Here is a 27119-nt window from a genome sequence, read left to right as displayed (position 1 = left end):
GTCAACAATTACTTAGTGGAGATATAAATTTAAAGAATAAATTAATATACATTAAATCAAACTTTAGTAGCATTCCAGTTGCGATAACTAAGCTAGAAACACCAGGATTAGCTTTAATAGTCTATAAATATTGTAGCTACAATTAAAAATATTATAAGAAAATCACCAAGTCAAATTGGAAGAAATGTAAATTTAAAATTTGACAACGTTTTAAATAAAAATAAAGGATTTAACCAAATAAAAAAAATATGTCAAATAATTATCCAGAAAATATTATTCCAGAAGACTAAACACCTAACGATCTGACATTTTTCAAGTTTGCTCCTATCACCTCAGTTGATGTAGAGAGGTCATTTTCAATATATAAAAACTTATTGGCAGACAACCGTCGATCATTTAAATTCCAAAACATAAAACAAAATATACTTATTGTACAATGCAATACAAATCAAATGTAATTTGATTTTTAATTTTAATTTTTTTTTGTACATTGTAATGAAATATATTTTTATTTGTTCCTCATTTTTTAATAATAATTTATTTAATACACAATGCATTTTTTGAAAGGGCATTTTTTTGATATTTTTAGGGCATTTATATATTATTCAAATAAGATCTCTAATACTGTACATTATAATAGTGGACCAATTCGTAAAATATTTCTATTGAACTGGGTATAAAGCTTTAAAATAATTTTATTCTTAATTAAGTCTGATACTTTTATCATGAAATAATATTTACATTTTTATAGAAAACTATGATATTACACTACATTATGTTAATCATTAAATCCGTATACATGTATTTTCAAATACAATTTATCAATTAATCCTTAGATTATATATCAATTTAATGTAAACAAAGGTAATTTTTATGAAAACATGTTTTATATACAGTAGTTTGTTGCCTATTATAACATTAATTATTTAAATTTACATTATAAAAACGCCATTTTAAGATATCAAAATAATTTTTAAAAAAGCGGGTAAGTGGATGTCACTCTGCTGTACATTAGGGGGTGGGGTGGACCTCTGACTAGGGTAGGTTAAATTTGAATGCAATGATAGGTATCATTGTATACGAAAAACGATTCTGAACGGAAATGATGATTTGTCCAGTCTAGGATATATTATATTTCAATATTGTCATATATTCTATTTTGAAATTAATATTTTATTTTTCAATTAGGACGCATTTTTCATAAGGCATGGTTAATCAATTTTTCCAAAAACATTGCATGTAGTTATCATAATTCATAATACCTTATATTATCATAGATATACATATACCTGGTTTGAGGATAAATCATTATCGTTACGTGATTTCATAAAAATTTAAAACTCAAACACTCAAAACATTTTTCCTATAATGACGCTTTAAATTTTCTCTATGGCAATTTGAAGCAAAACTTATGAAAAACTTAGTGTTGAATTTTATAACCTTAGATATAAATACAAACAATTTTATGAATTTTCAACTACAAAATAATTTTTAAATGTTCATGGTTTTGACGAATTTTTGTCAATATTTGAACTTCAAATGATAATTAAAAAAATTGTGCATATGTATTCTTATAATTTTTTAATCACTATAAGAATAACGTATGAGGAACTTTGTATTAAATTTTCAAGTATTTTTAAACAACCAAAACAATTTTATCGACATTTCAAAATAAATTTTTCAGAAAAATTGAAAATTTCAGTTGTCTATATATATCTTAAAAAAATCAAATTATTTTGAAAATTAAATCATGTAAATAAAATGCCAATCTAAATAACTGGTAAAAATTTCAAGTATCTACGACTTATACTTTTTGAATAATACAAATATTTAAAATCGTTTGAGGATAAATCGTTATCGTTACGCTATTTCGTAAAAATTTAAAATTCTAACACACTTAAAATTTTTTCTATAATGATGCTTCATGTTTTCTATAAAGTTATCTATAAAAAAAAAAAAAACACACACACATCATTGTAAAACCAATACATTCATCACTCCGCTCAGAAGTTATATATACATTATACCTATATTTAAATTTTAGTAAACATTATATTGTATCAATTAGATTTGTTTTCCTAGAGTAAATTATTAAATTAAAAAACAAATATATGCATTTTATAGTTAAAATGAGTTAATTAATTATAAACATATTATAAATAATATACTAAAGTATGTTTTTTTTTTATTTTTTTGAGACAAACTGCAGTCATTATTACATTTGACGCTATTAAAAAAAATTTCAAGTTGTGCATAATAATCAAAAAAGTTTTCATTCATTATTACACATTCACACATAAATTATTATCATATTTTGTATAACATAATATTATATAACTGGTGTTAAGCCAATGAAGTTTAATTAAGATACAATTATTATTATAATTAAGTTTGATTCTATGGTGAGGACTCACCTATATACGCATCTATATTATACATTATACAGTATTGTTGTAGTACAGTACATACAGAATTGTATTGTTTGAAATAGTTATTAATAATAACTTATTATAATTGCTACGATTGTAGTACAAATAATATATGGAATATTGAATTGGTAGAAAATTTAAATAAAAATAAAATCAGACTTAACAGATGCAAAGTACAATTATATTATGAAATAAACTTTATCACTTTATTATAAAAGCTAAAAACATGAAACAAAAATTTTGCTTTTATCTAACTTTTAGATGTAGTGAATCGAAAAGAAAAAATATAAAAAACAAATAGGTAGAGATTACTGATAAATGTAAAATTTGTTATAATTTATCACAATTATTTTTACAGCAATTATTTGAATAATCACATTATTAAAATTAGTTAAATTAAATTTTTTATCTTTCAAAAAAAATAAAAATACCTATTTTATAGAGTTTATTTTTCTGAAAATTTTAACCTTTCAACATTTTATTTTCATTAGCACATGATTTTTAATATTATTTTATTATTTTCCTATTTTTCCTGAATCTACGGCTTCTTTAGCAAATACCAGAATAGCTGATGATTTAAAAAGGCTATCGGATACTGCCCAACTAACGTTATCTCTCCCACTAGATGTCAAATTATTTAGGCTCGGTGGTGGAGGAAGCAATAAAATGAGGCCGTTAAAAGTTATTTTTTCTTCTAAAGAGCTTGCTTCTACTTTTATTAATGAGTTCATTGTTTGTAAGCGTAATTCTAGATCTCATTCTATTCCTATTGCTGTTGTACGTGATCGTACTCTATTGGAAAGAAAACATATACGTCGTTTTTATACAAACTTGAGGAACGTAAAAAGAACGGTGAATCCAATATTATGGTCAAATACAGGAATGGACTACCTTCTATTGCTCCAGTTACTTATAGGTCTGTTTTCAAGACTAATACTACCTCATCTTACAAAAAGTAACTGACTAGTCGAATCTCCATTTATTTCAACTGACTGCCAACATTCATCTCTTAACGTCGACCCCTCATGCTACATGTGTTGCCAAGCTTCTTCCACTATTGATTACTGTTTTGAATTTATTAATAAGCATAAAAATAATAAATGTGTTGTAAATATTCCTCTTGTTAATACTCAATCTACTCTTACTGGTTACTACCAAAATTGTGGTCTACGAACCAAATTGTCAACCCTTAAATGTAATGTAGTCAGTAATAATTTTGTATTTATAATCTTAACTGAAACTTGGCTTAATCCCTCGTCCGGATATTTATGATCCTGAATTAGGTTTTGATAATTATATTATTTATAGATGTGACAGAATAGCTTAACCAGTTCTTGTTCAAGAGGTGGTGGAGTACTTATTACAATACACATAGATTTCCCCTCAAAAATTATTCCTATTAGCTGTAACAATATTGAACACCTGTTTATTAGCTTTAGTATCAACAATGAACCTTTTATAGTTGGTGGTGCTTATTTTCCTCCCAATTCTCCTAATATATCCTATGCAAATTATACTAGTACAGTTGAGGATTTGGTTAACTCGTTTGTAAATGCAAACTTCATCCTCTGTGGAGACTTTAATCTACCTAACATTTATTGGTCCAATGACAGTCATGGTCTAGTATATTCTAAAATTTCTCGTCCAGGTCCCTTTGTGCAATGTGTCCCTGAAAACTTTGCATTTCTAAATTTTTTTCAGGTCAATAATGTTTTTAATACTCATGATTCATTGTTAGATTTAATTTTTGTTAATAGTAATCATATAACAATAATTAATGCTTCTTCTGATCCATCACTGTCTATTGACATTATTTGAACATCTAATCTACCTTCATATAATACATCTAAATCATTTTATAATTTTCACAAAGCTGAATACGTATCAAAGAATTTTTAAGCTCTTTTAATTGGAGTGAAATTTTTTTAATCTTGATGCTAACTTAGCTATGTCTACTTTTTATGATGCTTTACATTTTTCTGTTCTGAAATGGGTTCCTCGTGTTTATTACACTAAGTCTAATTTTCCTTCTTGGTTTTCCAAGGACCTAATTGATTTAGTTTTCTTAAAGAGAAGAGCCCATGCAATCTTTAAGCCTTCTCGTACCCTCTCAACTATCGTGAATTTTCATTGCTTCGTGCTAAGTATAAACTAATGTCAAAAAACTGTTATAAAAAGTTTATTGAACGTACTGAATCACAACTCTGTTCTAATCCAAAAGTATTTTGGAAATGTATAAAGAAAAATAAATCAAGCAATGACATACCTAAAACAGTTCATTTTAATGATATAACTAGCTCTAATGATAAAGAAGTTTCAGCTTTGTTCGCTAAGAAGTTTAGTTCTGTTTACACTGAACACAGTGTTAATCATAACTCAACTATCCCACATTTATTTTATGATTTACCTAGTAATTGCTTTTTTGAGTTATCTTTGATTGAATCAGGTTTATCTAAATTGAGTGGTGACAAGTCAATTGGTCCTGATGGACTTTCTGGAGAATTTATGTATATGTTAAAATCAGTATTATCCTACCCTTTGTCACTTTTGTTTCGTAAATCCTTAGATGAAAGAATATATCCTGATATTTTAAAACTTAGCACTGTAAAACCTATTTATAAATCGGGTGATAAGTCGAATGTTGCCAACTATTGTCCAATCTCATTATTAGGACATATAGATAAATTATTTGACTCATTAGTCTTAAACTCAATTAGTCCTGCAGTTAATTCAATCCTAATCGATGGACAACACGGTTTCCGTCCTGGTTGGTCAACTAACACTTGTAACATTGTCTTTTCTAGTTATGTATTTGATACATTTAACAATCGTTCACAGGTTGATGTTATATATTATATGGATTTTTCCAAAGCTTTTGATCGAGTTGATCATACATTAATAATTGAGGTTTTGCTTAATTCTGGGTTTGGAGAACCATTGTTGTCTTGGTTTCAGTCGTATCTTCGAGATCGTAAGCAAATTGTTAATGTTCATGGTAGTAAGTCTGTTATTATTGATGCAACTTCTGGTGTTCCTCAAGGAGGTCACCTCTCTCCTTTACTTTTTGCTATATTTACTAACAATATTAAAAAGATTATAAGTCACAGTCATTTTCTTCTATTTGCAGATGATCTAAAATTATTTTAAAAAATTGATTCTCTTAATGACTGTTATCTACTACAAAATGATATCAACTCATTAGTAACTTGGGCAAATGAACATCATCTTGAACTCAATTTCTTGAAACGTCACTCAATGTTGTTTTACAGAACTCGTGATAGATTTGATTATTCCTACTCTATCAATGCTAATCCTTTAAAAAGATCTGAAAATAAAGTTTTGGACCTAGGTATCACGTTTGACCGAGAGTTAAATTTCCATTACCATTTGGAAAATGTATGTTGCAAGGCCATAAAAATGTTTGGTTTTATTAAAAGAATTCGTTATGAGTTTAAGTTAACTTCTCCCATAAAAACCTTAGGTATATTGTGCTTGCGTAAGGTCTATTTTAGAATATGGTGCTGTTGTTTGAGATCCTTCCACCTCTTGTGGTAAGGATCAAATTGAAAGAGTACAACGTAAATTTCTAAATTATGCACCATTTATTTTAAGTATCGACCATCCACCTCATGATTATAACCCAATTTTAAATAAACTTGGTTTATCTTCTTTAGTTGATAGAAGAAAGGTTGCTAACCTGAAATTTCTTCACCTACTAATTGATGGCTATATTAATTCTTCTGTTTTATTATCCATGATTAACTTTAAAGTTCCTTGCTCTTCTGTCCGTCAAATCTATCCATTTTTTATTCCTAAATGCAACACCAACTATTCTGAGAACCAGCCAGTTCTTAGAATGATACGTATGGTGATCCATCGTTTATGTAGTATTTGTTGTGTTTTTTATTATGTTATTTGTGTTTTAATTAGTAAATTAGTAATTATTGTCACTACAGTTATTGTTGTTATCATAATTAAAATTTAATTAGTGTTATCATATTATGTAAATTGGGCTCTGCCCGTATTGTTAATAATAAATAAATAAATAAATTTTTGTCGATAGAAGCTAAGATACAAAAAAAAAAAAATATATATATATATATATACATAAAATGGCAGATTTGACGGATTGTAGAGGCCTCCCAGTCGAGATACTACCTATGACATAAGTAAGGTTTTCTTAGGCTAGGTTATTATTGTACATATATTCACTTAGGCTAGCAGGAACTTTGGTATTTAGTAGAGAAATAAATGAATTTTTTTTTTGTTACAAATGTTTTTTGCCTAAACATATTTTCTAGAGATGTTACGAACTGTTCGATTTTCGAAAACCGAACTGGAAATTCCAAATAATCGAACCGAACCAAATATCTAAGAGTTCCGTTCGATAATCGAACCAGATAAATAAAAATAAAAGTCGATAAAGTAACGGCTAAAATTATAAATTATTATTAAATAATTAATAATTAATATTTATTATTTATAAATTATAAGTTATTACTATTGTTATTGTTAATTGCGTGTTTCAACCGGCCGCCGCACACCTTTCCTACCATCCATAGCCAATGACCATTCAGCGCATTATCCGAGACTGTCAAGATAGTAGATACTCTGTGCGGCGGGGAAGGGGGACTTCGTTATGAAAACCCTCGATACAAAAATAGATTGTTATTAGTTGTTTAATGTTTGCTGATGTTTTTGCTTTTTCTTATCAGTTATCATCATATTAATAATTAAAAATTAAAAATCTCATGCATAATTATTAACTATTAAAATATTTAAAGTATTTAAGTAAATAGTAGTAAAATCTTTATTCAATAATTCTGAGGTATGGTGGCTAAATGATAAATAAATAAATATTAAATATTAAATAAAATAATACCCAATTTAACTTTTGATGTTCGGTTCGAGTTCGATAAAATATTTGAAGAGTTCGGTTCGGTTCGGGTTCGATTAAAAGTGTGTAGGTTCGGATCTGTTCGAGTTCGTTAATTTAAAGAAAAGTTCGGTTCGGGTTCGGTTTGACCTTAAATATTATGGTTCGTAACATCTCTAATATTTTCTTATGAACCAAACTAAATTTAGATTAAACGAATTATATTATTTTAAATTGTTTGAATATTATTTCAATTATAACTGTTTTATTATTATTATTATCGTAATTTTATCATTTTTATGTTTAAACAAAATGTATAAGAAAGCTAATACTATATAATTTACTCCGTTACCCGTTAAATGAGAACTCTATATAATATGATTCAAACTTTGTTGAATTCATTATTTAGTATAATAGTGTTCAAAATATAAATTATATTGTTCTACTATGTTTATTATTGACTCTAGCCAATACTAATAGTAATAACTGTTTATGAACAAAAAAATTTACATTTACATTGGCCATCATGAATCTTAAAATACTTGTGCAAGCCTCCATTTTATGTCGCTTTAAAAATCAAAAATTGAATTAATTTGTTTTTAAAAGATAAAGTGGGGGTAAGAGCATACATGGTGAATCACACTGAATATATTAATTGATATTATACATTGCAAATCATGAGTAATGTGAGTAGTAAATTATATAATCAATTATAATTTAATAATAACATAATAAAATAAATGCTTCTTAACAGTTTTAACCTGGTTCATTTAATTTTCATCGTAAAAAATTAAAAAAATTAAATATATTTTATGCCAGTAAATCGTTATTCTATATATTTTAATTCAAATCAAACTTTTAAAATTAACATTATTACATAAGCAGTTACAATTAATATCACTACTGATAATATAATATAGTGATCAGATACATATTTCATGTTTGGTATGAAACATATATTTTTTCAGCAGTAATTACTAGAAACGAGTTGATAGCTACTGTTCTCCGTTTATCTTATAATTTCTATGACTACAAAGACACACATATATAAAAAAAAAAATTTTAATTACAAAATATTAAACGATTATTGTTAAAATTCGTAAATAGTTTTATTATTAGAGAAAGTGAACAAATTAAAAAGTGTTCCCTATTTAAAGTTGTTTTTTTTTATTTTAGATAAAAAATTCAAAATTGCTAACTTTGATTTGGTTTTAATATGTTTTTGAGCTATAGTTCAACAAATAATTTCTGCTCATAATCGAGGACTAAAAAATATCATAACTCCTACCAAATAAATATAATACATCATATTGTATACATTTCAAACGTTTTTCTTTTCAAATAATGTATTTATGATTGTTATGTAAATAATATTCAGACAAATGGATCCAACTATTTTTGTTACGTATACGTATAGAACTATATATTATATATATAATAATAATAATAATATGTATTTACATAAATAATGATAATAATTGTTATCGGCCACCATTTTACGAGCTTGGTAAACATTATTCTGTCCATCTACAACGATTACCATTTAAAATTTAAATGTATTTAAAAAACAAATGTTAGGTTAAGTTTTTATATTATGAGTGTAGTCAAGTATTACATTCACCCATTGAATAAATAAGGCATAATATATTATGCGTATTGAAATTGCATTAATATAATAATTAATATAATATATTACATCAATACCAAGTATTGATTTATAATATCACTTTTGATTCATTTTTAAACAATTACTATTTTCTATACATCAATAAAATCATATTATTTTTTTCGTTTGTTATTTTGAAAAGATATTTTCATATCTTTAAATATCCTATATCTGAGGACAATGTAATTGTATTTCACTATAAGCCAAAATCCAACTTTTAGGAATACGAAAGCTTACAAAGGTAAACATTGATGCTATAATAATGATTTTTATCACGTACGTAGGTATTCTGTCTGATTTTTTCTGTAATAATAATAGTAATATAACCTTACTTCAAAAGCTAACCTATTTATCACAAATATTTTTTTTTAGAAATCGTAATATTGTATTATTCATATTCTTTCATATAATTCAGTTTAGAAACGTTATTTATGTTCACTGATTTAGATATAAAATTAAAAATGTTGTATTAATTTTACATTTTTACATTAGGTAGTTGTTTTTGATTAATTACTATTTTATTTATGATAGAATATCGCTGTTTTTGATTCAAAAAAATGTCCTGTCAAAAAAAAACTGTTTGGGTGGTAAATTATACCTTTGTAATTAAAATAAGTAGGTAGTAAGTAATCTTTTTACTAATCATAAAATAATCGTAAAAGTCATCTGTGAAATTAAGTTTTGTTTCGTAGTTTTTATTTTTATCGTATCTATAATGAATATTAAATCTTGGTTTAGTTTAATGCTTAAATTTAAAATGAAAAATATACGAGTATGTTTAAAAGTTAATTCTCATAATATCTAAAGTGTAATGAATTTTTAAGGTTGAGAATTCAGTTTTCTTCATTAACAAAACTTTTTATTTATTTACATTAATATTCATAATATAATTTAAATAATTGTGCATACATATATACTTATATACATATATACATATATACATATATACATATATACAATATATATATTATATAAGAAAATAATAAGAAAGATATGATTAAATAAGATAATTTCTTTAAATTACTTCGCGGATTTAGATAATATTAAATCGCAATTAATATTTGACACAAGGTATACTCACAAACATATATTTTATGAATACAATATATATATATTAAATACTCACAGTTATGTAGGTAAATTATTTTATAATAATGATATACGCTGGTGAGGTTAAACGGTGTTGTTGCAAACAAAAATACGGAATGGATATCGTATATTTGACGAGAGATATTACAACAACGGTAATAAAAATATAATATACATATTAACATGTGATGGCGGTGACTAAGACACCGAAAAATATAGATTTAGTTTTATCAAGATGACAATGTGGGTACGGTCGCGGCGACAAAAAGCACGTATATATTATATGCGACGCGGGTAATAAGCGGAATACGAGAATAATTACGGTGGCAAACTATAGCGTGACGGTAAAACGCACTTCGACACGTGTGTAGTCGGCCGACTGCTTCTATATAGCCGTCTAATAGCCGTTGTTATTATAGGCCAATTGGAGTCTCGTTATTCATGGTTAAATATGTAATTCCTTCCAAATTTGAGCTTAAAATGACTATAAAAATATTTGTTCATAAAATTATTAAATGTTTTTGGTTACAGAAATAACTACTTAATGCAACGTTGATTTCAATTTTTAATTCTTTTTTTATTGATAATAAGCCTGGCAAATATGGCCATAAGCTTTTTGTAGGAGGGAACGTTTGGTCTGAAACACGTGTTGAATATGTGCAAGGATTTGTTGCTAAAACCCGGGTGGTCACCCATCCAGGAGCTAGCAACACCAGCCGGTACGTATACTCAGAGCGTTTCCGCAGTTGAGCGTACGACCGCGCCACAATATTAAAATTAAAAATAATAGTAATGCAATAAGAATATACATTCAACTTTCCACATTAAAATAAATAAAAATAAACTAGTATAGAGTATTGGTTTATAGTACTATACAAAGGAGTCTATAGTGAAATAGACAATAAACAAAATAAAAATGTATTAGTTTATATTTAACAAAGACACTAGGAATAATTTTGGATTGACATGTTTGTTGTGCTGAAATTTTTTTTGAGTTTGAAATGTTCTAAAGTTCGAAATATCTATAGAATTCCGAACTTTTTGTTCTGGTTTGGTTTGTTATTTTTAAATTTTGGTTTGACTTTCGAACTCAAACAAAACACCTAAAGTTTGGTTCAATTTTCGAACTTCGAATATTTCAACTCACACTTTAAATTATTTATTTATATAAACAAATAAATTTAAAATATTTTGTAGGTATATTATATATGAATACAATACATTTTAAATGAACATTTAATTAGAATATTAATGAGATTAATGAGATATTAAAATGTACTGATTTATAATAAGTATACGGTAATAGTCTTTTAGTCTTTCAATTGGTTAGAATCTATCTATGGTTATAAAATATATTTATTATCGATAAGATTAATGATCGATCCTAAAAAATTGTCTCTCAAACAAAGAAATGAAATAAAAATGGCATATTTTGTAGTTCGATTACACAAATAATACAATTATTAAAAATTTTAAGCAACTTTTTTAACTATAACTATAATAACTACCAATAAATACTACTACTATAACTAAAACTATAACTATAACTGTTATTTACTTACATCATCAAACTAAAGTAAATTATAGGTACAACATGTATGGGTACAATGTTAACCTAAAATCTAATAACTATTGAAACAGTGGCCTTTCGACTTGTTTCGTACAGTTGTGATGATAATGACAACTCTGGTTTTAAGGGCATCACATTTTCTATTTATTTCTATGAAAATTTATATAATTTGTATACAGTTTTTGGAGCGAATACGCTAACGCAGCATATAGTCTTAAGAGCGAGCTGCCGGATTCGGCGTATTGTTAAGAGTAATTTAAGACTTCGTCCTATTTACAATATTGAGGCTTTCGTGAGCGTGATTGGTTACACAGGTCAAGGTATGGGGTCGACCACGGGTAGGTTCCCGGGCACTTGGCTTAGCTTCGCGAAGTGATGTTGGTCCAGCTCCTGGTCGCTGGTGTGCAGCTGTTTCGTGTCGGACTACTCGCACGGAGATAAGTGTTTCAATGATCGTACCAGGTTGCTCACGGTCCGTGAGAGGAATGTGAGCCGTCCTGTGTTCTCGTTGGCTGGTGAGGATGCCACCAATAGTCGCTGATTCGTTCTGGCTGGTCGACTCGTATGACATTATGTGTAGCCATGCCTGAATGGGTTGTTCACGGGTTTGTTCGAGGAGACTTCGGATACTGTCAATGGTCGTTCCTGTCGGCGTTGTAGTCGCCGACTGTCATCTGTCACCGTTATCTGGTTGGCACTTGTAGTGCGGCTCGTCTGCGTCGGTTTGCTTTGTTGGTTCTTCTGTTTTTCTTGTCTTCGTACTTGTAATATGTTGAAGGCTTAGTTGAAGAAATTGTGTTGATTAAAGAAGGTGTCTGCGGTCGGGAAACGACCGGTATACATATAATCCGCGTATATAATTGACTAGTAAACTATCGGGTATGCCGTCGTGTTGTTTGTGTTTCCTGTCGGCACGGATCTGAATTTTGTTTGCTGGATTTTTAGGTTACGACCATGGAAAGGATCTCTTTATCTTTGTCCTGACCCCCCTTACCCATGGTTGTACGTATATTTTTATCGGGTCGTTAGTGTAATCCAGAGAAGTTAGATTTGGTAAAAAGTCTTTGACTACTGTTATTTTCTGTATGTCGTGTTCTGATTGGTTGATTGTGCAATTCTTAGAAAGACTGTTTTGATGAGTGGTGTAACCATTACGCTGTGCATCAAATAAAAAATTCAAAATTATTTTTATGATTAATGATAACAGAAGTGTCTCCAGCGAACCCAAGAGCTGCGACCATCTCCTAAGTCCATATTTCAAAAAACTGTGTATTGTTAAAAATAAAATTACGAAGAAAAAATATAATATTAAAAGTTTTCTGAACCCCCCCCCCCCCACTATGTCTTAAAGCCATCCCTGAATTATAATGAATTTAAATAATTTTTTGAAAATGTTTGAATTTGTTACACTATTTATTTCCAGTTTCGGAATTTGTGCAGTTTATGATATAATATATTTTGTTATCTTTTTTTAAATTAATTTAAATTTAAATACATTCCATACCTTCTATTGGCATAGCATACGTTCAGTTTAACTGAATTTATATTAAATGCTAATTTTTAAGATTAATTATTTTATACTTTAATTTATCTGACAAAAACATTTCCACTGAAAAGTAGTATAATAAATAGCATCAATTTTACAGGGTGTCTGAGTGATTCTTCAATCGAGCTCATCCCATTTTGCCATGTAATATTTCATATTTCATAATATATATTCAATTTTCCTTTAAACGACATACAAACTTTAAGAAGCTATTATTAAAGTTTATTTTTGATAAACCTACCTTGTGGTTAGTATCCAACTATACATAATACACTTTTAATCTTTCATAGCTTTCTATATTTTTTTTTTTACGATACTACATTATAATCAACATAATTATAATTCAATGTTTTGAGTGAAAATGAATTACACCTACATTATTATTTATATTAAAATACTTAAACTATTTTAATAGTGTTATAAATATATCATAAAATATGCTTAGCAATAAGAGTATGTTTACAAAAAGTGTTTGCTCAAAATCATTTTTTCGTAAACATTGATTTATCATTTACTACATTAATTTATATGATGGAGTTAAACGGTTTACATTTTTTAAACTGTCTTAAAAGTTAAAACCCTTGCACTATGTAAATTAAGAATTTAAAACCAATTTTATTTCAAACTGTTTTATCGCCATTATATAAACGTAGTAATTGAGTTCAAATTTAACACATACGTTACAGTTACATATTACTCAATGATGAGATACACTCGAAACCTACCGCACAGCATGTGGATACCTAATTTTTTATTTTTTCTTTGAGTATGTTTTCATTTTTGTCTCATAATTGATTTAAAATTATATGTTACTATTAAAAATATTGGAGTTAAAACACTATCACAAAATAAAAAAATAACTAGCGTATAAACATACTGTTTAAATAACTATTCACATATTATTACGTATGAGTAGCAACATCAAATTTTAAATATTACCTTAATAAATTGCTTTCAATTATATGTTTGTAAACGAAAAAGCAATATTTTAAAATAGTAACAACTCTTATTATACTTATTAATTTATTGATTGATTTTTATGAATATTTTAAACAGTATGCTTTTAATTTTAGGCTATGTTGTTTACCCTAATAGTACAATACATGTCTTAATTTTCATCTATATTATACAAGCTAGAATAATTTGTATATATCTCAATTTAAAGTAAAGAATTTCTAACATTTAAGTTACTTTTCAAAACATTTGGTAATATAATTTAATACTTTTATAAATTATACATACGTGAATCAATAAATGCATGTAATGATATACTATGAAAAACATTATTATAATTTATAACATATGCTTGTACGTAGTACAACGACAATCAAGCTTTAAAAAGGGAGAAGCTGTTCTGATGTATAACAGATTTTGAGTATAGAATTGACGATCATTGATGAAGTCACTGTAATTTATGTGTTAAATTTGAATTCAACGATAAATAGTTTCACATACAAAATAATAAGCCAAAAACATGTTATTATAAATTAATATACTCATAGCTTCGTTCAAAATTAAAAATGATATAATATTGTTATATTGTAATATTGCTACTGCTTAATGTTTTAAGTTATCATACACAATATAATTTGTATTTATTTGAAGCAATAAAAATATCTTTATTTCCATTAGATTCATGCTTCATAAATATTTATATAATATATACATATTTATGTTTATGATATGTATATAGTATATAATAAACATTTAAAATCATTTTTATTATTATTAATAATACTTGTAATTAGTTCAACGCAATTAAAATTAATTAAAACAAGATTAAAAAAAACAAAGTTACTAAGTAAATGGAAAGCACTTATTGTACATCCTTTAAAATCATTCAGAAATGACTAATATTACCTAAATTTTTGTTTGATTCATTAATTTTTTCTTCAGGTAATAGTTTTTTTGTCTTTTAAATTTCGAATATTAATTGCTCAAAAATGAAATTGTTTTTAAAACAATTTTAAGTGGTTTTAATTTTTTTTTTTATAGTATAATATATTTTTGTAGTTTCTAAAAATTTTATTCGGTGTACTTACTTAAGGTTTTAAACATTGGAAGAGTATTAATAAAATAATAAATAATAATATATTGATTATATTGTAATGTATAAAAAAATTTTGAGTTAACAACTTATACAGCAATAATTATGTAACACGGCGTGTTGGATAGGCATTTCAGCTACACCGTAGTCGTGTGACCTGTTTCCCGGTATAATAATATTATGACACGATTAAAAGTATTATTTAATAAGTCAACGAAAAAGGTAAAAACATTTACGTTATAAGTAATATTGTTTAGTAATAATTATACAATGTACATATATGTTTATTGTGACTGAATGTTTTTCTATAATTCTAGATGACTAGGAATGAAATAATTACCAACAAATTTTATATATTCATTTATTACTCCAAATATAATCATAAAAGATATAAATAAATAATAAATCATTTTTTTTTGATTGTTTAATATAATATTATAATGATTAAGATATAATATAATATTGCCCACGGATCGTATTTTACTTCATAAATAATATTATTGGGGAACACATTTCGAACAACAGAGTATACATATATTTCGGTGCATATTATAATGGCTTATGAATGACATTGTATCGATCGACAGTACAATATATACATATAAAGTCGCTATATATAGTATGTATTTATAATATTATCATAATAGAAACCCATAATCGATTATAAACAACATTATGATAGCATGCACTATTATATGTCGTGCGTGTGGTCGACATTCACTGGTAAGGTGGAATCGTATTTGAAAAACAAACCTTGTGAAATGTTATACTCGAATATGATTGTATTCAATATTTTTAGGATCGACGTTTTTGTCATTATGACAATCATCACTATGTCAATATCATAATTAATTATTTGTTGGTATGGATCATCACAATATTCACACTAGCTGTGTTTGAGCACCAGCACAATAGTGTAAAAATAAAATAAACATATTATTATGTATCGTATATTTTATGATACTTTACTTTAGTCTCGATGTAAGACGGGGAATATACATTCCATCTTAACCACCACCTGGTGTACGTACTCTAGCCCGTCTTCTAGCTTGGGGCTACCAATTGTTTATACCAGACGATACGAAGGCCGATACTAACAACATAATATACAGGGATCCTTTAATGTGGAATAACAATCGTAAATCGTTTCTGTAAATTCTTGTGTTTTCGATGCAAGCATTATTTCATTATGATACGATGTGTATATTATGCGTTATGCCACACTTCAAAGCAGGAAAATGTTTTCAAGAAAACATCGACGCATAATAAATATTATAAATAATATAAACACAGCTTTTATATTTGTATTTAGACATATTTTTTAGCACGATAGTGAACCACCCTGTATAGTGCGTATAATACATAATATCATAACCCACGAAATGTACATATCCCTGTATCAACGCTTGCTTAGATGTACAATATATATATATATTATATTATTATACATAATACGTTTCTGTCTGTCTATGCTACGGAACCGTAATATTATTATTATAAGCGAACTATTGTTTTCACGTGTACGACGACCATGGTATGGCTTATGTGTCTACTGTTCGTGGGGTTGAGGGGCGGCAGCGATCCATCATCGGTCGGGCGATACGACGACAAAAACAGAATCGTTCGTGGCTCACGATGCGTAATCCTCGTTTGTTACAAAACCGACTACTCTCTATTTATATTATACAGTTATATAACAATATTATTTGACACTGTTTTACGTACGCGTGACGACGTATAATATTATTGTCACGGGTTATCGGTAAAAGTATAAAAGTATTGAACTTTGGAATATGCAAAATTACACACACGATTCTAGCGATCGAGTGGATCTATATATTATATATTCTCTTCATACGCAGCGACAGAAAAACGAAAACTAAGCGACACAGTTTTGTCCATAATATTATCAATACTGTGTTATGATACAAGCATTACAATTTACTGGATAGAATAGAAGATAATAACAATGAGTGTTTACGGTGCATGCCAATGCGAAATCCAAACTTCCCCGTCGGTAAGCATTATAGTTTTGATAACAAGTCACGACCTGCGTGACCACCGCGGCGCATTTATATATATATTATACTTTTATAATTTCACAAAAAATAATAAAGACTTATCTATCCCAGTTTTTAGTACTCTTCCTCTCGTATAATTATATATTATCAGTAATGATATGAAGCTATAATAAAACCATGATGTCAGTGATCGGTTAAAAATATTATTATTATCATAGTTTGTTTCTTCGAAAAAGATTATTGGAACAGGTTAGTGTGGAGGGGAGCCATAAGTTCACAATTATTTACAATTTTATGTTTTCATATTAGTTCGAATATCAAAAATATACTACTAAGTTATATAAATTTATATTTATACAACATAAGAACATTTTTACAGTTTTAAAATTTTAAAATTTAAATATAAAATATTACATAATATGATGTTGATAACAATAATTAATATAAGGAAGTTTATTATAGTATAATAAATATGATAAAATATGATGATGAAATCATATTTTAAGTATAAATTACTTTAAAAAGTAGGTTGGTCTGGAGATACCTGTACGACGTCTGTCATCATAGTTGACCAATTAATTATGATATAATGCGCAGAAATAAATATCTAGATCAATAAAATTTATCCAGCGTTGCGATATTCTGAGACGTGTTTATAAAATGGCTTTCGAATACAAATTTATACCTAGTGATAAATATGACAAGAATAGTAAGAAATTTACGGTGAAATTAGCATAGCTATAACCAGACAATACTTAAATCTTATTGAATATTATTGTTTAAAACTTCCATCCTGTGAAAATATTGTTTTTTTCTTGTGGTGTTTACGTGACCGGTGGTATACAATAGTGTGCTTGTATTTATATATAAGTATAAAAAAAAAAAATATATATATATATATGTATATGTATATATATGCGTAGGCAGTCTGTGACAGCGGAAATTCAATAACATCGTCGGCAGTATATATACGCGATTTACGCGGTGGTGGTGACAAGCTAGACGACTAGCGCACGTTATTAATTATGTATCGTTGCGGTTTAGGGTACTGGTTTTTTTTCACCCGCCGACCGGTGGAGGCGAGACACCTGCCGTACAATTTTATACCCTCACGACTTTGCATCGACCCGGAGAGACGCGTCTTTTAATCTGCAAATAGGACCGCGAATATTATTATTATGATTATTATTATTACTATTATATTATATTAAATATTATCGATCTGGCCCGGTGACGTACGCGACGGCTACGGGACGGACGAATACAACAAGAGTACAATAATACCATAATGCATAGTTTTGCATGAGGTTTATTCCCATCATCATTCGCAAACGCTTCCGTTCGGTTAATATATTATCATAAAAGCGCGAGCACGTGTGTGTGTATGTGTGTGCAAATGTATTGTGCACATGTTATTCAGTGACGTCATCAATTATGTTTCTTCAACTTTCTGTGATGCGTTTATACCTGCTGTATACAGATGTGGTGGCGAGGGGATTGCGTATTTCTCGATCCTATAGTACGTCGTTACAGAGAGGGAGCGCAGCGAGACCTCTGCGCTTGATGGTATATATAATATTATTATAATATGCGATTTTACCGACACCCAAGTCTGATTCAGCGCTACGCTGAAGCGTAATTTTATCTTATTCGTGTACAATATTATTAAATATTATAGATACAATTATTATTTATTTGTAATTCATTGATAACTACTATAATTATTGTTTAGTTCATGTTACTTATGTTACTCATGAAACAGATTACTCTTTTTTTTTTAAGCTTAATGTTTAGTAAAATTTAGCAAAATTAACAAGTCGATTACACGATTATTAACAAATTGAATGGCCAGACAGTGCACTCGGTTGTACGGTATTAGGGTGACTAAAAACTTATCATAAAATGCATGGTTACAACCAGACTGCGGCGTTTGCGCCAATGACTGGTTAACAGTAATACAGATAATAATAAATAAATAATAATAATATCTGTAGTACTCCGAGCAATTATTTCCAATTAATACAATTGTTTTAATATAAAAATGTTTATATTAAAATTGCGAACCATATATGTAGGTTGTGTCTGTCACAATGTATTTGATGATCTCTGCGCATTCAATTAATAATAAATAGTTATTTTATTCCGTATATTTTATCATATTTTTAGTTTTTATAGTATGTTTTTAAATTTGCTACACCCATGTTGATGTTATATGGCATGTGTCCTCCAAAACTTAAATATAATACTACTACAATACCTATAATGCATGAAAGGTTGTTTTAAATCAACATGACAAAATACCACGCTTGGGTTTCAATAAATGTCTGATTTCGATTCACTCTTAGAATAGAATATGTACACATGCAATTTGAGGATAAAAAGTTAGTTTGATTGTTTAAATAAATATACTAGTGTGTATAACTCTAGCTATAGTTATATATTATGTATACATATATAATATATAAGTATTGCAAACATTTTCAAACCATGAAAAACGAAAAAAATAATAAACAGACACAAATAAATCATTCAAAAGATTCTAGATACGTAATATAGTACAATTCAGTATTTATAGAGTACGTATTTCGGAATGACGAAATAAAAGGTTTGATAAAATTATATTTTAAATGTACAAACATAAGCTGATGGAAAGAAAGAAATGCCAAAAAGGATCTCATAGTTTCAATAGTATTATTGTTTATTCTAAAACAGTGGTGCACAGTAAATGATATACAAAGTGTTCAAAGTGTTGTCAGCTATTATTAAATTTTCTCGACATTACTTTATATTGTTATCTGGTTGTTATGCATATTTTATTTTTATTTTTATTCTATATGTCTTTATTTAAATTATAAGTCTTTGAGGCTAATATTCAATATCTAAATATTTTTCCTATGAATTGTAGAACCTAAGTACCAAATAATGTTTTTTTCTTTTTTGATTTATTTTTATCCTTGTCGTGATGATCAGATAAAAATTAAAATTGCAAGAATCAAATTTATCAAAAATATTCCTTTGATATTATATGTATCTATTTGTGGAAATGAACAAGATATATTTTTGATAAACAAATTTAATTGAATAAAGGGATCAATTATAGAAAGTTGCATACAGTTATTGTACGATTATTTATTTTGAATACTTTGAAAGATAAAATAATAGGTCAGGTTATGAATATTGGTTTAAAATTGTCTTTAAATAAAATAAGAGAACTTTGTGAAAAACAATTGATGTTCTAATTTCATTGTTCACGAATTGTGAAAGTCATTTATGAAAGAATGAAGTATTCAAAAATAGATGGAAAAATTCACAAGTCAGTTATCATTTTAAACATTGAATATTAAACAATTGTTATTATTGTATAAAATAATGTTTATTATTTTATTCTTATTTAAGGAACTAAAACGATTAAATTAAATCGAGTTTTTATATGAAAATATAAAAGTGATACAAAACTATTCAAAATACAAAGGTAAAAAGTGATAGAAAATTGATTAACCTATTATGTAATTTTATTAAATATTAAATAAATTAGATAGAATTAGATAAATTAAATAAAACTAAATAAAAATCTACTAAAAATAAAATATTCCAATTATTTAAGAATTGATAATTTATACTAAAATTATTATTACTAAATACTTGACTCAAAAACTTAATAGTTTTGGATTATAAATTTCGCGTCTGAGGTGTTGAGAATATAACGTTATAAATTTATGAGCCTATACTTAGTCTAGTCTTATAAATTAAAATGGAATACCAAAAATGTTTCTCTGAGTATCAATTCAAAGTGGTTGAATCTATTTATCTAATTCTTTTTTTGTTGAGTTCACAATTCTCAGAACAAGGTTTAGATAAATGCAGTGTTTACAAGAAAACTACTGTTAATCAACAAATATTTTTTATGAGCGTTTTTGAAGTAAGAATTTCGACAAAATAAATTGTTTTACATCTAGAATTCGAAATCTTAAAACAAGATTTTTTAAATGTGTTCCCAAAAAAAAGTTAAGTGAAAAGTCAACTTCGTTGTTTATGACGGTTTGAAATTTATTTATTTTTTTAATTTGGATTTCTAACAATTCCTCATCCAATGATTGCTTTACTTAGTTATAATTCAAAAACAAATAACCGTAGATGTATATTTTATCATTCTTAACATGATTTTGATTAGTTTTTAATTATTTATAGTTATTTTAAATTTAATTTATTTTTAGTTTTTTTTATCTATAAATTGTTTTAGATTCTGAGCGAAGCAAGGAATGTATTGCTGTTACAATTATGTTTATTTCTTTTTCTTTTTCTTTTTATTCTGTAACCACTTTTTCTCCCTCTAAACTTACTCAAAAGTATCAAGTGTAGCATCTCTTCTTAAAGGTAATGTTCTTGAGCTGGTACTTTAGAAAGGTCATTTTTCGATTTTCGAAACGGTACTCGAAATAAAAGCGGTTAAAAGAGAAAAAGTACGATTAAATGACTGAACAATTAATATATTTTTGATAGTCTTCAATTTTCTTTTTATGCCAATGAAATTTGATGTTAAATCCTAAAAAACTTTTTGTTATCAAATATTTTATTAAATTAACTATGATTTATTTAAATAATATGAGTTTGTGATACTATTATACCTATCTAACACTAATAATAATAATAATAATAATATCATTTGATAATAATATCAATGGATTTGCAATTACATTTATGTCAGATATAAATAACAATAACAAAACCTTGATATTTATTCTTCATTATTATTATGATGTCGAGTTTCTAAATGAATATTTAAACTTAATGAATTTGGACATACTATAACGGATCTAAGGAAGTTTGTCATGGTTGATTATATGAAAGCCGTTTTGCTATAATGTAATTAGTTAAATTTGAATATTATAATTATAATCTAAGAGTAGAGTAGCATACTATATTGAAAATATGACTGCTAACGATGCATTGATAATTTATTTAACTTCTTTTTAATTTATAAGTTGATAAATTTAATAATAATAAATTATTAGTCACAAAAACATCGTACAATAACTTATAAGGATATTAACTTTATTTGTGTTTTGTATTACTATTCTGATAATTAAATATGCGATATGTGATTTTGAAAATGTTTCTACATTTTATATTTTGTTATAGAAGATATTTAGTGTATATAATTTTTAATACAGGGTGTAACAAGTCTGTTTGACTAATAGTTGTGGTATGCATCACGTGGTCATGTTAAATAATAATAAAATATATGTATTTATTATTGAATAATACCAATAAAAAAAACATAAATTAGCAAGAAATAAATTTGAATTATAACAAACTTTGAATCAATGACGTAACAAAATTAATAGTTTTAAAGGCCAAAACAGTTTTTAAATATTTATTTATAATAGCTATCTTGGATTATAAGAAAAAAATGTAATACAAATTTAAATTATAAAAATAAAATAAATATAACATTCGAAAATCAATCATAACGCAGAGCTCTATAAATCATCACAAAAAAAAACTTAAATATATTAAATTGAAAAATAATTGTTGTTTTAGTCAAATAGAAGACCTTTATGCACACAGTATATATTATAATTTTTTTTTTCAAAATATCAAATTTTATTGTATATAAATAAAATATCTTTAAAAAATATTGTAAGTCATATATTTTTTAGCTTATTTCATTTTATCCCGAAGAAGTGATTTATTTACCAGCGAATTAATTCCGCACAGTATCATTTTTTGAATGCAACGGTCGGATGATTCATAATTGCCATCATGTTTTAAACGACAAGTTTGACAACATAATATTAATTACAGTACCCTACTAGTATCATACCCTAATTGCATGTGTTTTAAATGGGTTATGGATTTTAAAAATATAATGTTTAGGTACAAATATGCAGAATACCCACATACTTCTATAGTCTACGGGTTGGACAAATTCAGAGTTCATTTTTAATAATATTAAGAATTAAAAATATCGCATGAGTTATAATAAGCTATACTCGTTGGCCATTGACAATTATTAAGTATACATATTATAGCTAGACTATTTACTTAGAAATGTATTTTAATTATTTTCTCGTACTTAAGGATTGTATTAAAATTTTTTTACAATTAATATCGTCGTCAATTATCTAATATAACAGTTCTATTATGATCTATATTAATTGATATTGCCAGTGCGATGAGAGTTTGCGACTAATGAAAAATATTAAAAATTTCTAATTACCAAATTAGTTTTTTATTGAAATTTTAGATTTTATTATGACAGTATAATATTCAGTTAGTATTAGGTTAAGCTATTAACTTAGTGGCCTGAATCATAGTTTCACCTATGAAAACATCACATTTCTATGAAAAATAAAATATTAATGATAGTTTTTACAAAAACACCGTTGAATATAACCAATGTTGTTTTTTCAATCGTTATATGGTAAGGTTATTTGAAATTATGCATTAATTAAAGTAGATATTTCATGAAAAAAATAGTTTTACACATGATACATTTTTGATATCACTTCTAAAAAAAATTCCATTGATGCATATTTTATTTATGAAATATAATTAGAATTTTCCAAACTTATTTTGGGAATCCATGTATTACTTTTAAGTTTATTATTAGTTTTTGTTTTTTTAAAAATTTGAATTAATCCATTCTTTAAAAAAAATGGTTTAAATTGTATTTTATTATTAACGGTTAAACTATTGATATCATGAATGTATTATAAAAACGTATCAATATTTATTATGATGCCTACACGGATGTAAAAATTAAAATAATTCATTTTCATTACCATACCAAATAATAAATTAGGATTATTATAATTGCAGATAACATAGATTAATATATTTTTATAGTAATATATATTATAAGCAAATCGTAAATATGTTAAAAGAAAACTGGACAAATTCCTTGGCAATTTACTTAATATACTCATACAAAGCTTGGTACTTGAGAAACATCAAACGATGTTAAATCAATATGTGCTTCTTGTAATGATATTATTATTTTTTTTTTTGTAAATAGTTTTTAATAATACAATAAATTACTAAATCTTTTCATACCATCATACATGGTTCCTAATAAAAACGTGGTCGGTAGAATTTCATTCAATCAATTAATGGTTTGATTTGAAATAAAATAAGTAGTAATATGGATTATGGATAGTATAATTTATCTATCAGATACCATTTTACTCATTAAATAGAAAGTATATTCGTGACAAATTTTAAGAAAATACTATTTGGTGATTAGTATTATCCATGATTGAGAATGTTGTTGGTTTCGACATTTTTCATACTTAATGAAGAAAAAAACTTATGCATAACATATATTTTATTCAAAATTAAGATTAAGCGAGTTTTAACTATACGATATTTTTGATAATGAATAATTTTACTTACTTTTTAATCTTAAGAAACAAATTTTTAATTTTTAAATCGTGACAAAATTAAAAGTTTTTGGATTTATTTCTAAAAATAATAATAATATCTTAGTTGATAAAAATAATTACTAAGAGTAAATCTTAAAAGTCACTCATCTTTTTTAATTACTATACTTGGTATTCACGAATAACTAATATACATTTAATATAAATATTGTTTTTAAAAAATTTATTTTTAAACAATTTGCATTCCATATTTATAATAAAACCTTTCATTTATAATCGTGAGAAGATACATGTGAACTGTGAACATGGGTTTAATTTTAGACAACTGCTTAGTTTATAGATAATTTAAAATGATATGTAATCTTATTTTTATAACATTTTTAATGAATATTTGTTGAAACTTAAGTGTACAAATTTTAAAATTTACAATTGATGTAAAAATTATTAGAGATCGAATTTCAGTTAGTACAACTTCATATGCATCAAGCAAACAAAATTAAATACCAATGTATGTATATATATTGTGTACGTTGTATCTCTCTAATTTATGCAAGTGATAACCATCAGTGAGCACAACCAGTTAATATTTATTATTAAACATTAAAGGCTTATATTAAACGGATACCTAAGGGCTGAATTATTACATCCATTATGGTATATTTTATATATATTAGCAAATTAATAGTTTATGATTATATAACAATCTGTTTGAATAGTATTCTTCTTAGAATACAGTGTTTCAGTGATTTCATCTGAAATATCTGTATTATCTCTATTTTCATAAAATATGTCGAGTGTCTACTTAATTAGTCTTAAAATTATCAATTTATTCTATAGGTTCTTTACAATATGTCTTATTGAATTTTTTAACTTTCTATTGACAACTTATATTTATTTTTTTCATAATTAGAAGTATAATATATTTTGTATGTCATAATTTTCATGTGCAATTAATGTTGGATATTTATCAAATTATGTTAGGTTCTGAGAGGAGCGAGGAATGTATTGATTTTACCATGATGTGTGTGTGTGTTTTTTTTTTTTTTTTTAAATTTTTTTTTTGTATCTGTCATCACATTTTGGGACAGTAAAAGTGCCTTGATTTTTGACTTACGGACCTCGTTCGATTATAAAGTGAATCTAGTTAATACTTTGGGGAGTCAAAAGTGAAAAATTTTCAATATTTTTCTTAAGAATCAGAACAAACTACAAATTAAGGGTAAAACGGGAAATTTTACGCACAATCAATTTTCGACGAAATCGATTTTGGTTTTTGATGTAACATTAAAACAAATGACCATCGACACTTGAAATTTTCACCGAATGTTTATATAAGTATATTCTATCCACCATGCAATTTTCAAAAAATTAAGTTGAACTCTTTATAGGTATATGCAATTTTCAATCATTATTAGATTTTTTTTAAATTAATATCAATAAAAATTTATTTGTTGGGTAGAAAAGCTGGAAAATTTAATAAAAGGCTCCTAACATATTGTTACAATAGGAGTTGAAAAATAAATTCATAGTCACAATGTTTTTTTATAAGCATTCAAGATTTAAATTTTGACAAAATACGTAAAAATTACAAAAATTCGCAAATTATTTTAAGCTAGAAAATCATAAAAAATTTTCTTTTTAAATCTAAGATTTGAAAATTTAATTAAAGATTCCTTACAAGTTTTTCAATATTTATCACTAAAAATATTTACAAAAAATTCAAATTAAGTTTTTATGAGCGTTTGAAATTTAAATTTTTACAGCATTGGATTTTCATTAGATTTCTCATTTAGCGATTTTCTTATTTTGGTGTAACTCTAAAAAAAATGACTGCAGACACTTGAAATATTCACTGAATGTTTATATAGGCATTTTCTGTAATTGATAAGATTTTGAAAATATTTTTATTTGTTTTGAGCTGTAAAATGACATTTTAATTTTTCGACTTTTTTATTGTTTTTTTCTATAAATATCAATAATAAGTTATTTTTTGGGTAGAAAAGCTTGAAAATTTAATACAAAACTCTTAACACTTTGTTACGATAGCAGTTGAAAAATATTAAAAATACATAGGCATAATTTTTTTTTATAAGCATTTAAAGTTTAAATTTTGACTTAATACGTAAAAATTACGGCAATGTTAAAATTATCTTAGATAGAAATTCATAAAAGTTTTTCTTTTTAATTCCAAGATTTAAAAATTTAATACAAGGCGCCTAACATATTTTTAATAATCTATGTTATACATTATGTTATATATCTATGTATATCCTAGACAGATAAACCGTCTCCGCTCAGAATCGTTTTTCGTATATAATGATATAATATCATTGGATTCAAATTTAATTCCATCTATTACAGTAACCTACTATACAGCGTAGCGACATCCACGGCTCACCCGCTTTTTTTTTTTAAATATAATATATTTTAAGCTTAAATAAGTGAAGAAAAATGTTGTAAAAGCTGTATGGTAACCTAAACTCATTATTTTGA

General features: G+C 26.2%; 1 protein-coding gene across 1 annotated transcript in view; it reads left to right on the top strand.

Moving 5' to 3' along the window:
* The window catches only part of dcma (syntaxin-like domain-containing protein decima), a 235156-nt gene that overhangs the window by 50638 nt on the left and 157399 nt on the right, over positions 1-27119 (top strand). The window lies entirely within an intron of this gene.

This window comes from Diuraphis noxia, unplaced genomic scaffold (genome assembly GCF_037042655.1).
Source record: "Diuraphis noxia isolate RWA-SAM2 unplaced genomic scaffold, SU_Dnox_SAM2 contig0002, whole genome shotgun sequence".
Lineage (NCBI taxonomy): Eukaryota > Metazoa > Arthropoda > Insecta > Hemiptera > Aphididae > Diuraphis > Diuraphis noxia.
The sequence above is the reverse complement of the archived record's forward strand: the minus strand, read 5'-3'. Positions and strand labels throughout refer to the sequence as shown.